A 13,975-nucleotide genomic window follows, 5' to 3' on the forward strand; every position below is an offset into this window, starting at 1 on the left:
AACGCCGCACAATCAGTTCCCCCGCCAGACAACCATGATCGCTCCGCCCCCATCCCTCTTATCCTCCCGAGCGTGGCCTCGCTCTACCTCCGGCCATGCCCCCTCCTCTGTCTCTCGAGATGTAACCGGAGCCAGCATCACATGTCCTCCAGGGCCCCCATTTCCGGGCCCCCTTTACTCCCCTGAGTTGGCACATCCCCTCTCTCTCTCTGCGACGGGACCCTGCTATGTAGGGCCTGCTTCTCCGCCACGTCTCCCTCGGCTCCCTCAAGAGGAACCTGCACACTCCTTTACCATTTGTAGTTGTAGTCGGCATATACGCCGTAGAGATGCTATTTATGTCTCTACATCACCCCCCCTTTATGAAACTCAGCCGTCTCGGCTGACCGACATATAAGCAACGTAATGTGTGGGCCTCCAATTTAAAATGGAACAAGAGAACAACAACAATAAATAATTCAAAACGAGGAAGAACCAATATATACACTATATACAGGACCAGGGAGAGAAGAAGAGTGGGAGGAAGAGAAAAAAAAAACTTAGTTGCAACTATTTACAATGGACGAGCCACCCCTTGGACAGGCCACAACTACACCTCGCACATGCAACACCGCAGTCGAGCACAACATGAGCCCGGGTCAGCCATTGACCCATCTGGCTCAAGTGGCGGCCGCAGATGGTCATTTAATTCGAGCCATCTTTGCCCGAGTCTTTGATGCCAGCCTGTCAAGCGAGAAAGGTGCGGGTCCTCTGGAGGCCTCAGGGGCAGCCAGAAGATGGCTCAACGAGCACGGTATCTCCTGAGCCGAAGAACCCCCATGTGGTAGGGGGTTGGGTGATGGCGGCTCGGGACTCCCACATTCCCCCCGGGCCGGTCTGACCGGTGAGGATGGTCTCGTTAGGCGCTTGGACCCTGCGGGCAGAATAATAGAACTGTGCTGAGGAAGGACGTCAGCTGACACGCGCCCCAGTTCATCGGGCTGACCAGACACGTGGCCCTTGGGAAGTGGAGATGAAAGACAAACGACAGGTGTAAAAAAACGTTTTAGCCGTGACGGGGACACAAACTAGCGGCGGCGACCACACTGAATCCGCATGCATTGTGAACTCCTCACCTCCACCACTTCGACTGGCTCCTACCATGGTTTATGTAATTTCGGGGAGGTACCCATCGGGACATTGGGGCAGTGGAGCCACGCCTTGTTCCCTGGCGTCCATACGGTAGTGGACTGGCGAGGCTTGACGAGCCGTCTATTGGCCGCCTGCCGCAAGGCCGAGTTCCCCCGAGACGCCTCCCTAGCTTCAGCCAATTGTTGTAGGGAAAGCTGCATGGGGTCTGAAATCCTAGTACACTTCTCCAGTGGTTTGAGCTGCACATCAATTGGTGAGTCACGCTCCCTTCCATACAATAAAAAGAATGGTGAAAACCCGGTAGAAGCGTGCGAGGCGGAACTGTATGCTGTGAGCACGCCTAGAACGTGTCCCAGTTAGACCAGGCTTCATTACCTTGTTGGCACAACATTGAAATGAGGGTTCTGTGTAACCACTCGACCATACCATCGGTCTGGGGGTAATAAGGCGATGTGCGCACCTTTTTGGTACCCAATTGCTCGCAAACCTCCTTCAACAGCTTGGACGAATTTTTCTTGCCTTGGTCTGTCAAGAGACATTCCAGGGGCGACTTTATCTAATACGTAGCCATGAAGGAACGCATCTGTAATGGTCTCAGCTGACTGGTTTGGTAACGGCCAGGCCATTGGCCAATGCGACAAATACTCCACCCCCACCAATAAGTATTTATTCCCCCACGGAGTGGTGGGGAATGGACCAAGAACGTCGAACGCGACGAGTTCGCCCGGGAAACGCAGATGGATTTTAGCGGTGGGTGATCTGCTCTCGGCGGAGGTTTGCGGCGAGTGCAAACGTCGTCGGCCATGCCCGGCCAGAAATGTTTTATTTTTAAAGTAGCCAAAAAATGTTGGACACCAAGGTGCATTATCCACTCGTGCTCCGCACGTATAACCTTCCCCCGCAGAACAAATGGCACCACCATGGCGTATCGATGGGATTTCTCGTCCCATTTCATCAGCAATCCCCCGTCTAGGATGACCGAAGCAACCCCTTCGTCTGTTACCCTGGCCTTACCAATACGGCACCGCAACTTGAGCAGGGAGGCGTCCTCCATCTGGAGTCGCCCCCATTCATCATGCGTGAGGCAGAGCGTCCTATCATGCATGTGAACTGTGTCCGGAGGCAGAGCATCTGTGGACGCCGCCATAGCCGGAGGCAACTCCCCAGCATGGGGTTTGCAGCGTCCTGTCCCCGAGAGGCACGCACATGAGTCTTGAGGTGGCAGTCTAGAGAGCGCATCCACGTTACGATAGTGAACGCCCTTTCTGTACAAAACTTAAAAGGTTTAGTTCTGAAGGACCTCTAGCCACTGTGAGAGCTGCCCGGACGGTTGTTCCATGCGCAGTGCGTACTGAAGAGCTGCGTGATCCGAACGCACCTCAAACGCCCTCCCATAGAGGTATAGACGATACAATTGGATGAAATAGACGACGGTCAACAATTCTCGTTGCATCACGCAGTACCGTACACATGCCGTTTTGTCGGGGTCTGTCGCTATTTCGGATTCACTCATAATGTGGCTGAGATATCGGACCAACTTCTGCAAAAAATGGCATTTTTGCGATTTGAATAAAAAATTTGCTGCCTGCATTTTGAGAAAGATGGCTCACAACCGTTGTAGGTGTTTCTAGAATGTACATGCAAAGAGAATGACGTCATCGAGATAGATGAAGCACGAGTCTTACTGGAGCCCTGCTAAAACCAATTCCATAAGCTGTTGGAATGTGGCTGGGCTGGAATTGGGGACCCGGGGAAGCCAATTAAATTCAAACAAGCCCTGGGGAGTATGAAATGCCATTTTGGGCTTTGAGCTATCATCTAAGGGCAACTGCCAAAAGATGGAAAGCAAGTCAAGGGTTGAAAAAAACCATGCCCCTGACAGGGCATCCAGGGAATCATCCATCCACGGAAGTGGGTACGCGTCGGCAACAGATAATTTGTTTAACTTCCGGAAATACACACAAAACCGCAAGGAGCCATCCTGCTTTTTGACAAGGACAAATGGAGCCCCCCATGGTCTGTTAGAAGGGGCGATAATATCCGCGGCTAGCATCTCCCCGATGGCATGTGGACATGCTCCTTGTCAGTCGGGCTCAGCCTGTACGGGTTCTGCCGAATGGGGGCCGCATTGCCCATGTCGGTGTACCAATGACGTGCGGCCAATGTCGTATTTGGATTTTCTGAAAACGTTTGAAAATTTCTGAATCAGTGCACGCAATGCGGACCTCTGCACCTCGGACAAGTCAGCGCTCTCGGCGCAGAGTGCGTCCAACCACGCGTCATCGTAACTCTCCCCCTGCTCTGCAGCTGCGACCATCTTGACGGGGTCCGTCCTTACCACATCATCTGCTGCCGATGCGCGAGCTAGGACCGTGCCTGCCTGTATGACCGTGGGCCCAAGACCAGCGTTTAAAATTTGAATAAAAGGCTGCTGATCATTCCTGATAATAGTTTGGGCCCCTACCAACATAAGGCCACAGCTGAATTTGTTGGATGGTGTTAGAAGAACACCTCCCTCAGTGACATACCGATCGAGCTACTTCCTGAGGTGCAAAGGCACCAGCATTTGCGCTCCAGGTGGGATTTTAACCGTTTCCCAAGCGAGAGCCTGGATCACAGCGTTCGCTTTACACAGCCGAGTCGGGGAGGGCAAAAAGGCTATTCTACAGCCTGACGGCAACACCTGGCACTCCTGGTCAACTAGGCTTTTAATGGGCATTTTCCCCAGGGCACAGCCAACGGTTTGGAAACTAATACCGGGCCAGTTATTTAAATATTGCCAATGGCCACGGTCACCGACATTTGCCCCTTAATGCCCAACGAACCGCCGTTGGCCGCAAAGCATGGGACATCGACCGGAGGGAGATTAGCCAATTTAGCAGGTAAAGTCAAAAATCATTTGACATATGATGGTAAGGATGCTAATTGCCCCCCTGGCAATTAGCATCCTTACCTCCACACCTTGCATGGTGCCAATAACGGCCTGATGATGCCACGGCCGCGGCCACAATGCGTTTTCCCAATGCCGACCACTGACCAGGTCGCCGTGGCCATCCGTTAGCCACCAAATTCTGAACTACCTGCCCTGCTCCCCGAGCAGACAGCCCCACATGTGAACCAAGACCGACGCACGAATCGGATGAGTGACGTGAGTGCGAGGGCCGGGTGTGCGGTGTAGTCCGCCTCGCCTGAGGGTCCTGTAAAGCAGACGATGGTCGGCCAGAGGAAGACGACGTCCTGGAAGGTCTCCCATGCTCGGTCCGGCACCCTTTGGAGATGTGGGCCGGAAAGCCACACTTGAAGAAAACGACGGGGGAAGATCCAGGTCCGGAGGAGACCTCCGTCCGTCGATCTCGGTTGTCCCTCAGTTTCAGTTTAATTTAATTGGTATAGCCCTGTGAGCCATTCGGCTCTTGAATCGGGTGCAACCGCAACAAACAAAAAACAAAAACATGAACAAGAAAACATCTTAAAGTGGCTATGCGCAAACAGAAATATCCAGAAACCTCTCGGCCCTCCTCCACCTGCTGGTGTCGACCCATGCACGCCACCACCGTTAAGTGGCGCTTGATATGAAGGTAGGCCTGAAGGCACCTCGCGACTTTCAGCGACGTCAAGTCATCTTCATCGGAGGCTGGTAGCACTCTGTCGAGGTCCCGGGCCAGGCCGAGCATGTGATCCAGGACCAAAGTGTCCAGGCTGTCTTTGTCCATCTTTGGGTACACAGCCTGGGCCAGCGAGATGAGCACACTGCTGAAAACTAGAGGCGTTTCGGCATCCACTAATCTCCGCGTAGCAAACCTATGGCGCATGTTAGATGGCGGGTCGAAAATCCCCGCCATCTGTGTGAGAGCTTGTGCCAACGTTACCCGATCCTCAGCTGGAATGGAGTAGAACGCTCCCAACAATTGCACTGGAAACCTTGGTGGACTTGTTTCCAATTGACCGTGTATTCAGGAGGCCAAATTACATAAATTGCAGCAAAGATCCCTTGGTTGACCGTCAGGTTCGAGGCAACCCGACAGTGGCGTATCAGAGCATGGCTGACTGGCCAGCTGGCAGTAGTACCATGGCCGTTTGGTTTGCAGCCAGTCGATGATGCTGTGGTGCTGCAAAAGGATGTTGAAGCAGACGGCGCCGTGCTCCGAATACGTTCGTGCTGGTCGAGTGGCTGGCATAGGTAGAGCAAAAAATAGTCTTGCGGGGTGACATCATGTCAGTTTATCGCTCACGTGTGTAGTTCAGCATCAAAAGTTGTAGTTGCTATAGTATATTTTTCTGCTTAAGGCTGTGGTAGTTGCTATTCATTATATAATTGCAATTGCTGTTATAGTTGTAGATTTTCTGTGTTGGTAGTTAACTCTGTAGTAGTTGTCCATGTTGCTGCTGAAGTTATATTAGTATAGGTTGCTGGTGTTACCACAGTTGTAGCTGCTGCTATGGTCATTGTAGTGTTGCTGTAATCGTGGTTGCTGTTGTTGCAATAGAACTGTAGTTGTAGAACTGTAGTTGCTGCTGATGCCGTGCCTGGTTTGCTGTGATCAGCTGCTGAGAAATCTCCATGCTGATCTTCCAGTCAGGCCAGTCGGTACAGTGCATTAAGTACATGCAAACACCTTAACGCAACACCACAATTCACAATTACAGTTGCAACATCCCGATCTGAACACAATACTGTTGATACAATTACAAACTGGTCAAACACAGAGAAGAAGAAAACCAGGTAAAAACTGATATTAGAGAAATAACAGAGATCCAACAATGCGTATTTGTTCATACGCAGGAGCGCCACACCCGAAAGGCCTACTTCAGATATTCAAAAAGTATAGAAACGTCCCATTTGTATGGTTGTTGTTTTTATAGTTGTTTATTGAACAGACCTTCACATGCCTAGAATATCAACAGGCATATGCTCGATCCTGCTCTCCACTTTTCTTTTCACACTTTCCTGCCTTTCCCCTTAAACCCTCCTGGCCAATCACGAGATGTTATCGCCCCCACCTGATATAAAGCAGGTCGTGGGTTCAATCCCGACCCTGACGCCTGCTGCATATTGGAGTTTGCATGTTCTCCCCGTGGTCGTATGCATTTTTCTCCAGGTTCTACGGTTTTTCCAAGGCCGTAAATATAATATATATTGAGTGGGACACATCCCCCAGCAATATTCAAATATGTTAAAAATGTCCCCCCCCCAATATATTGCTATAAAATACATTTATGTTTACATGATTGTGATTAAACAAGAAAAGGTAAAAACAGAGCAATGTAATACAATACACTATTAGACATTATTGTAAAACATTAATAAAAAGTCCATCATATGTGTTAGTGAATTTTTTTATATTTTAGGCAGGAAATGGCACGAAATTCGTTTTCAAATTAGATTTTTTTTCTGGGGGGGGACCCCCAGATCCCCTGGAAGATGTGGTCCCCCCCAATGTTGACTCCATGGCTACGGCCTTGGGTTTTTCCCTCCACATTTAGAAACATTTTCTTCGAGTATTTGGCTGATATAAATGTCCACATGATCAGCAATTTCGTTCAGCTATCATTTGTGGTGAGGTTGCTTCTGAAAAAGAGCTAACTAGCTCAGTGGGTCTTACCTGGTAAAATAAAAATTTTAAGTTAATCTTCACCTACGCAGGTGAGCAGTAGCTGTTCCTGATCACCTAAACAGCCATCCCTGATGTAATGTGGGTGGTGATAATCTATAACACTCTATATTATTTTAGTTGCACAGCGTATTGGGTTCAGAGGAAAACAGTCTTACCGTAATAGTATTAATACAAATATTTAAAGGTAGAATATTCACAATTAAGTTATCATGGGTATTGCTTTGATGCCGGCCCCATCGGCCTACGATTTCCTCAAAGGGGGTGGATCGCGCAACTTTCTGCTGCTCGATTGATGCGATAGCCAGATGCGTTAATTGGGCTAGGTCCATGATAGACCGCAGGTAATTTTGAATGAATTAAAAAAAATAGAATAACTTTTCTTAACATTTGTTACTTGTTTTTCTGTTGATTCAAGGCCCCCTTGTGGCCGACTGGGCCCCTATGCGTGGCATAACGTTGCCACATCACTCCCCCACCCCACCTATAGTAGCGCTTCTGTCTGCGAGTCTTTGCAAATGACCTCCGTGCTTGTGCACCGCCCCCAATAGTGGTGTATTGACAAGCCAGACTGACGACGTCCACTGGTGATGCAATCGACGTGGAAAGCCAGCAACCCTTCGGGAAGAAGCGAAACGCGATTCAGTCGGTTCACCATCAACTGTCCCTTTGTGTCTTTGTTTGTACATCGGGAATTATTATATTTAATTTGGGAAGTGTTTCACAATGTCCCTACATACGTTAATTGCCCAAAATCATTCCTAAGAGGTTAGAGTCGGTACACTTATGATATTCCAGGCATAATCAGAATCCATGTTTTCAGGGATGTTAACCTAAATGTGTCTATAGCAAAAGGTATAGGTGCAGTCCTGAAATTAGTTGCTCAAGCCACTCCTGTTAGAAAAGCCTCCACTATAAGGAGCTATAGAGAGCCTGTCTAGAGGGTATTTGACCGATTATTCCATGGTGGCTCGACAGAGGCTGAGGTATAAGGAACGTGCCTGTTGTTTCGGAAAAAATTAACCAGTGATCCATGGGTTGCAAGTCCAGTGCTCTATACATAAAAAAATGCATCTGCAGTAGCATCTAGACAATGTACCTTTGCACATGCTTCGTAATATGGATTACTATACTGCAAAAATGCAAGATAGTAGATTAAAAAAACTTGGTATGCGGAGTTCACCAGTTATTTCTGTGCTCACTGTCACAGCACCAGGATAAGCATTTACAGTTGTGTAGAGCAGATATCTAAATTGCGCCCAATCAGCGGGCCAATATCAGAGGCATGTTTGACATGTTTTAATGGCAGATAGAGGTATATCATGTCTGATTTGGCAATTAGCGCAGTATCAATTGTGTATGTACATTTTCATGTTTGTAAAAAAACTATTTAGATTTTCCCAGGTAAGGCCCACTGAGCAATAGAGCTCTGTTCATAAACGATCTGGCCAGAAATAACAACTCAACTAAGTTGCATATCATGTGGAAATTAATAGCAGTCAAATACTCTGGAAGACCCGTAGAAAAATCCACGCAATCACAGGGAGAGAGAACATGCAAACTCCAAATATACTGCAGCCATGTTTGGTCGGGATCGAACCCACGACCTCCTGTAAACCAGGCGAGGGAGTTACCATCGCACCACCGTGCCCTTGTGGTGTACAGCTGTGATTGTATGGTGTAACCTTTTTACCTTTTTGGTTTTTTTGTTCAACAAAAATCGTTTTTTATTCTCGATTAATCGCTGTCATACCCCTGCTTGATAGGGGGATGCGGAACATTAAAGTGTGGGCTAATATCCATCTGTTCCATCTGTAAGAGCTAATGCTGCCTTCTAGCACGTGTGCGTTTCCTCTGACTGCTCCGGTTTTCACTCACACACACAAACGACTATCTACGGGACCCTTTTGCCAGTATCAAGATGATGAGTAGCAACCGCGTGGTTCTACACCTCAACAAATATAATAAATGATAAAAAGGCATAAATACCGGAGGAGTTAAGCTATTTTCAAACACCAAATTGACACACATTACAAAGCATCAAGTCTGCATCAACCACATATACTTGTAGTAAAAAAATGCAAATAATAATGCAGTGATGCTGTATGCCCTGTCCTTGAAACGGATCGGGCTGTTCCAAAGACAGAATATTTGAAGGCTTTAACTCACCAATAATATAGACCAAAGGCCGCTAAAAGGCGAGCAGATAATGCAAACATCACCCGCATTACATCAAAATCCATAAGGTATACAGAGGCCTCATTGTGGTGGTGGTGGTTGTTATTGGTTTTAGCACTGGGTTCAGGATCGCAAACAATTCGCATTTACGGTTTGGTATTTGGGCTCATGCCATGTGTGTGCACTTACTGCCTTGTTTCTTGGTCAGACCGGAACAACTGCAATCCTGCAAGCCAAACGATAGCAAATTGCATGTCACTGCGAAGGCTACGTATGGTGCGAAATAAGTTCAACATACATACCTACAAGGCAGGCAACAGTGGTGACATGCGCTTGACAACTGTGGAGTAGTTCATACAGGGCACGTTTTTTGTGAAACAGGCAAGCAGTTGTTTGACATGTAACAATGTCTGTTTTCATACAAGTTTACTGGACATGTAAAATAGAGCTTTAGAGCTCATCGGATTCCTCTAGTACAAATAGAGATTCTGATAATCACCCTAAATCCATTATATTTATATAATTAACGTTTATAATGAATGTGTAAAGGAATCTGTCAGGGCCATTCCCCATGTTATTTAATATTTATTTACGTTTTAGATTTCTTCTATAATGGAGTAGTTTTTGTACTTCTTTAATATATATTTGTTTTATATTCTTGGTTCTTTCGGTAAAGTCACGTCGAAGGGAAATAATAAAATAATAAAACATAATAAGATAAAATACTCACGACGTTTCGGCCACAACGCAAGCAGCTGTCCTCAGGTGAAGAACAGGGCTGTCAGAAAGACAGCCCCGAAACGTCGTGAGAATTTTATCTTATTATGTTTTATTTTTATTATTTTATTATTTCCCTTCTACGTGACTTTACCGAAAGAACCAAGAATATGAATCCATATCAGTCACGAAAGCTTTAAATCAAAATATACTTGTTTGTTTTTGTTCTGACTTCTCTTTGGTTACGTGGCTCTGCTTTCTATTATCCTCATTGTTGTACTTGTGTTTGTCTTCTTGTCATCTTGGTCACCCAGGTTCAGTGAGTCTTATCAATGAACTATATCCTGCTCTCTTGAGTTGTCACCGAGTAAAACTAAAGAAAAATATAGGTAAAAAAACTATTCTTCCAATGCACGCACTTTAATTGGCACTAAAAAGTAGAAAATACATTATTTTCACCCCAGAATTGATAAAATTTGATGTGCTGAATAAAAACCACAACTAATTTATGTTCTACTTGTGAGTGCATTTGGAAAACGTGTATTTAGCTAAAAAAATTACCATGAAAACTATTTTTACTATTTAATTATTTTATTTTACCAGGTGAGGCCCACTTGAGCTATCGAGCTCTTTTCCATAAGCGACCTGGCCACAAATTATAGCCCAATTAAGTGGCTTATCATGTGGACATTTATAGCAACCAAATACTCGCATATGTTTCTAAATGTAGAAGGAAAAGCCAGAGGATCCAGAGAAATAAAACCATTCGACCACGGGGAGAACATGCAAACTCCGAATGAATATACAAGCGTGAGGGTCAAAATCGAAACCACAACCTCCTGTGTACTAGGTGAAGTAGTTAACATCTCGCCACAGCGAGATATTAACTGTTAAGAACAGAATCACTATAATCCACCTATGAACAAATCACCCAGACTTGGAATGTGCCCCACTGGTCAGACCTCGAAAGCCAAGCAGATATGAGCTTGGACAGTGCCTGGATGGGTGCCCATAGTGCACAAACAGGTTGTCATAGGGCTGCGGGGTCACGTTGTGTATAAACATAACGTGACGTTGTGTATAAACACAACGTCACGTTATGTTTCAACATTACATGGCCCCGCAGCCCTATAGATGTAGAGTACAACTGGATATGAATGTAGTTGTGCTGTACGTCTATGTTGCCCGCATTTACCAATCCACACTGACCAGCCGGAGTGAAGTCTGGTAAAATGGCCGCCATCACCTGCACGGCGTGGGGAGGCCATCATTCAGCAGTGGATTGATAAAATGTCATTATGCGCTTATGGGCAGTGTGCAGCGCTCATCTCGACCAGTGGAAATTCCACAACCACTGACGACTTCGCACAAAATAGTAGTTATTTATGATCATGTAGAGATGACAATGATGGCCATCCAATGTAAACCCTTGACCCCACCATAAATGCGATACGTACAGGCGACCCCCACACTTACGACCTAATTGTGAGTCAAACCCTTATTTATCAAGGCACAATGTTATAAATTGGGATTCCGTTCCAGGAAACACATTACATACCACTAAAATACTAAAATTGACCACGAAAATAAATGAAAATAATCTTAACATTTATTGTAACTTAACATAACTTTTACAAACAATTATTTAGTATAAACACTTGCATTTAAAAATCCTGAAGTGCTTTTCTGCATGAGCATCACATTTCCTCTTCTCAGACATAGTGAAAAGCAAAAATGTTAAAATATATATTTTCAAGAAAACTTACAAAGAAGTGAAGAGCATTACGGCACAGCTGCAGGCTGTAGGGCTATACTGTACATACCCACACGGTGGAAGGGCAAAGCAGCGCCATCTGGCGACAACTGTGCGCATGACATGTCGCCTGTACACTACACTGTACACTACACTACTGTACGTTACAATATACACTACACTACGAGTCTGCACATGGCATGCGCAAACTCGTCGCCAATCGACTCGGCGTCGGTAGCAGTCATTAGGCGGTCGTAAATACGAGTTTAGGTAGTTACTGTGGGGGTCTTACTGACTATAAGAAAGGTCGTAAAAGTGAAGGGTCACAAGTCGAGCCGAAATTAAGTCGGGGGTCACCTGTATAAGACGTTTAATTGTCGTATTTGCGACCATTAAGTACTGTACTGTATGAAAGATGGTAAAACACATATAAACTGCAATATAACAACGCTCGCATATGCACAATAGTGCATATCGCGACACAGTATTCAACATGCACATATTCAGCACTTTAATGGAAAGCATTTATATCAAGAATCATAATTATTATTGTTTTCCATTCAAATTAGGGGTAACATTACGGCATTTCATTATAAACCACGGTTCTCACCTGCTCGTTCAACTTGAGCATAACCATTTTGCACTCACCACGTCGGAAGGGCCGTGACAAAGCAAACGATAATACAATTCATTACGATTATAACTATGTAAAGTAATTAGCAATACTCTTTGGTTCTTTCGGTAAAGTCACGTAGGAAGAAAACTAATAGATCATGACATTTCGATCGCAACACAAGCAATCGTCATCAGGTGGGACAACCACAGCAAGAAAAAAACTGCTGAAGTAGGCGAGAGAGCCTACTAGCGCTAATCTCAGAGAGAATAAGATTGCTCCGATTTGAACTTGATAATTTACGCAAGATTCTCTTACAATCACACTTATAATTAACAGATAAAATGTGCACATCTGATTGAGACCATGTAGATAACGTAACAGTTTCTTCAGCTACTTCAATGTTAACCAAATGTAAAGTTAACTTGATTACTAAATTAAACCTCCTGTCAAAAAATAAACCAGAGCCACACGCTTAAAAGTTAGATGTTAACAAGATTGTCATCAATCATAGTAACATCCCAATTTCCGACAGCCTAAAATCGATACTAGCTAAAGGGTTGAATTTCGCAATCACCCCTAAACACATCCCAGTGGATGATATCATTGCCCAGGTCGATGTAGCCCTCAAAGGCTTGGGACACATCCCGGCAGACGTTGCTAGATCTGAAATCGCTGTTATCCTCAAAAACGCTAAGAAACCCATTAGCAACATCAGCAAGGACGAAGTTTTGAACTCTCTCAATTAAAAAACAGAGATGACATAGTCATCCTCTCAGCTGACAAGGGCAATGCCACTGTCATCATGGATAAAACCACTTACAACAACAAAACTCAGGACCTTCTTAATGATGGCAGCTATACCAAAATCAACAGAGATCCCACCAGCTGCCTAGTTACAAAAACAATATAATCACTAATTCGAATTCTCTTATCGATTCGACCAAGCAGCGCTCTCTAAAACCTTCGGCTGCTCGACCACCCAGATTTTATGGCCTTCCAAAGATCAACAAAGAAGGTACCCCGCCCCATCCTATTGTCTCCACCATTAACTTACCCACCTACAAACTGGCCCGATTTCTGTCTGAGACCCTGCTTCCTTTCACGGGTAAGACCACCTCAGCTATATTTAACTCAGCTCACTTGGTTTCTCTAATCAAGGACATCTCACTGTCTTCAGATTATTTACTTGTAAGGTTCGATGTAGTCTCCCTGTTCACCAAGGTACCTGTACCTGATACCATGGCAATAATTGAAAAATTGGTCCAACAGGGACTGAATCCAGATGTACCAACTTTGGTAAGACACAGCCTTACCAACACTTACTTCACCTAGAATGTTATATTCTACAAACAAAATGAGGGTACCCCAATGGGTTATCCCTTATCGCCAGTGGTAGCGAATGTTTTAATGGAGAAATTTGAGTCAGATGCCATCCAGACATCCACCCTACGTCCTTCCTTGTGGAAGATATACGTAGATGACACGTTTGTCATCTGGCCACATGGCCTTCCAGCTCTGAACCAATTTCTCAACCACATCAATTCCATACACCCATCTATCAAATTCACCTGGGAAGTGAAAAAGGATGGCAAGCTACCATTCCTGGATGTTTTGATCGACAAGAGACATGATGGCTCGTTGGGACACTCTGTCTACAGGAAAGCCACCCGCACGGATACCTATCTAAAGCCTGACTCCCACCACCATCCAGCCCATAAGAATTCCCTCATCAAAACACCACACCATAGGGCCCGTTGCATCTCCGACCAGCATCACCTAGCCAGTGAGTTGGAGCACGTACACCAAGCCCTCAGGATGAACGGATATTCTGACTGTACAATCCGCAAAGCTGTCTCCCTAGCCATGGGGAGACAACCATTTGAGGATCCAACCATTACCATCACTTTGCCATACATAGCAGGAGTTAACAAAAAGATTTCCAAAATCTTAAATAAACACAAGATCCAG

This window comes from Lampetra fluviatilis, chromosome 58 (assembly GCF_964198595.1).
Source record: "Lampetra fluviatilis chromosome 58, kcLamFluv1.1, whole genome shotgun sequence".
In the NCBI taxonomy this organism is placed as follows: Eukaryota; Metazoa; Chordata; class Hyperoartia; order Petromyzontiformes; family Petromyzontidae; genus Lampetra; species Lampetra fluviatilis.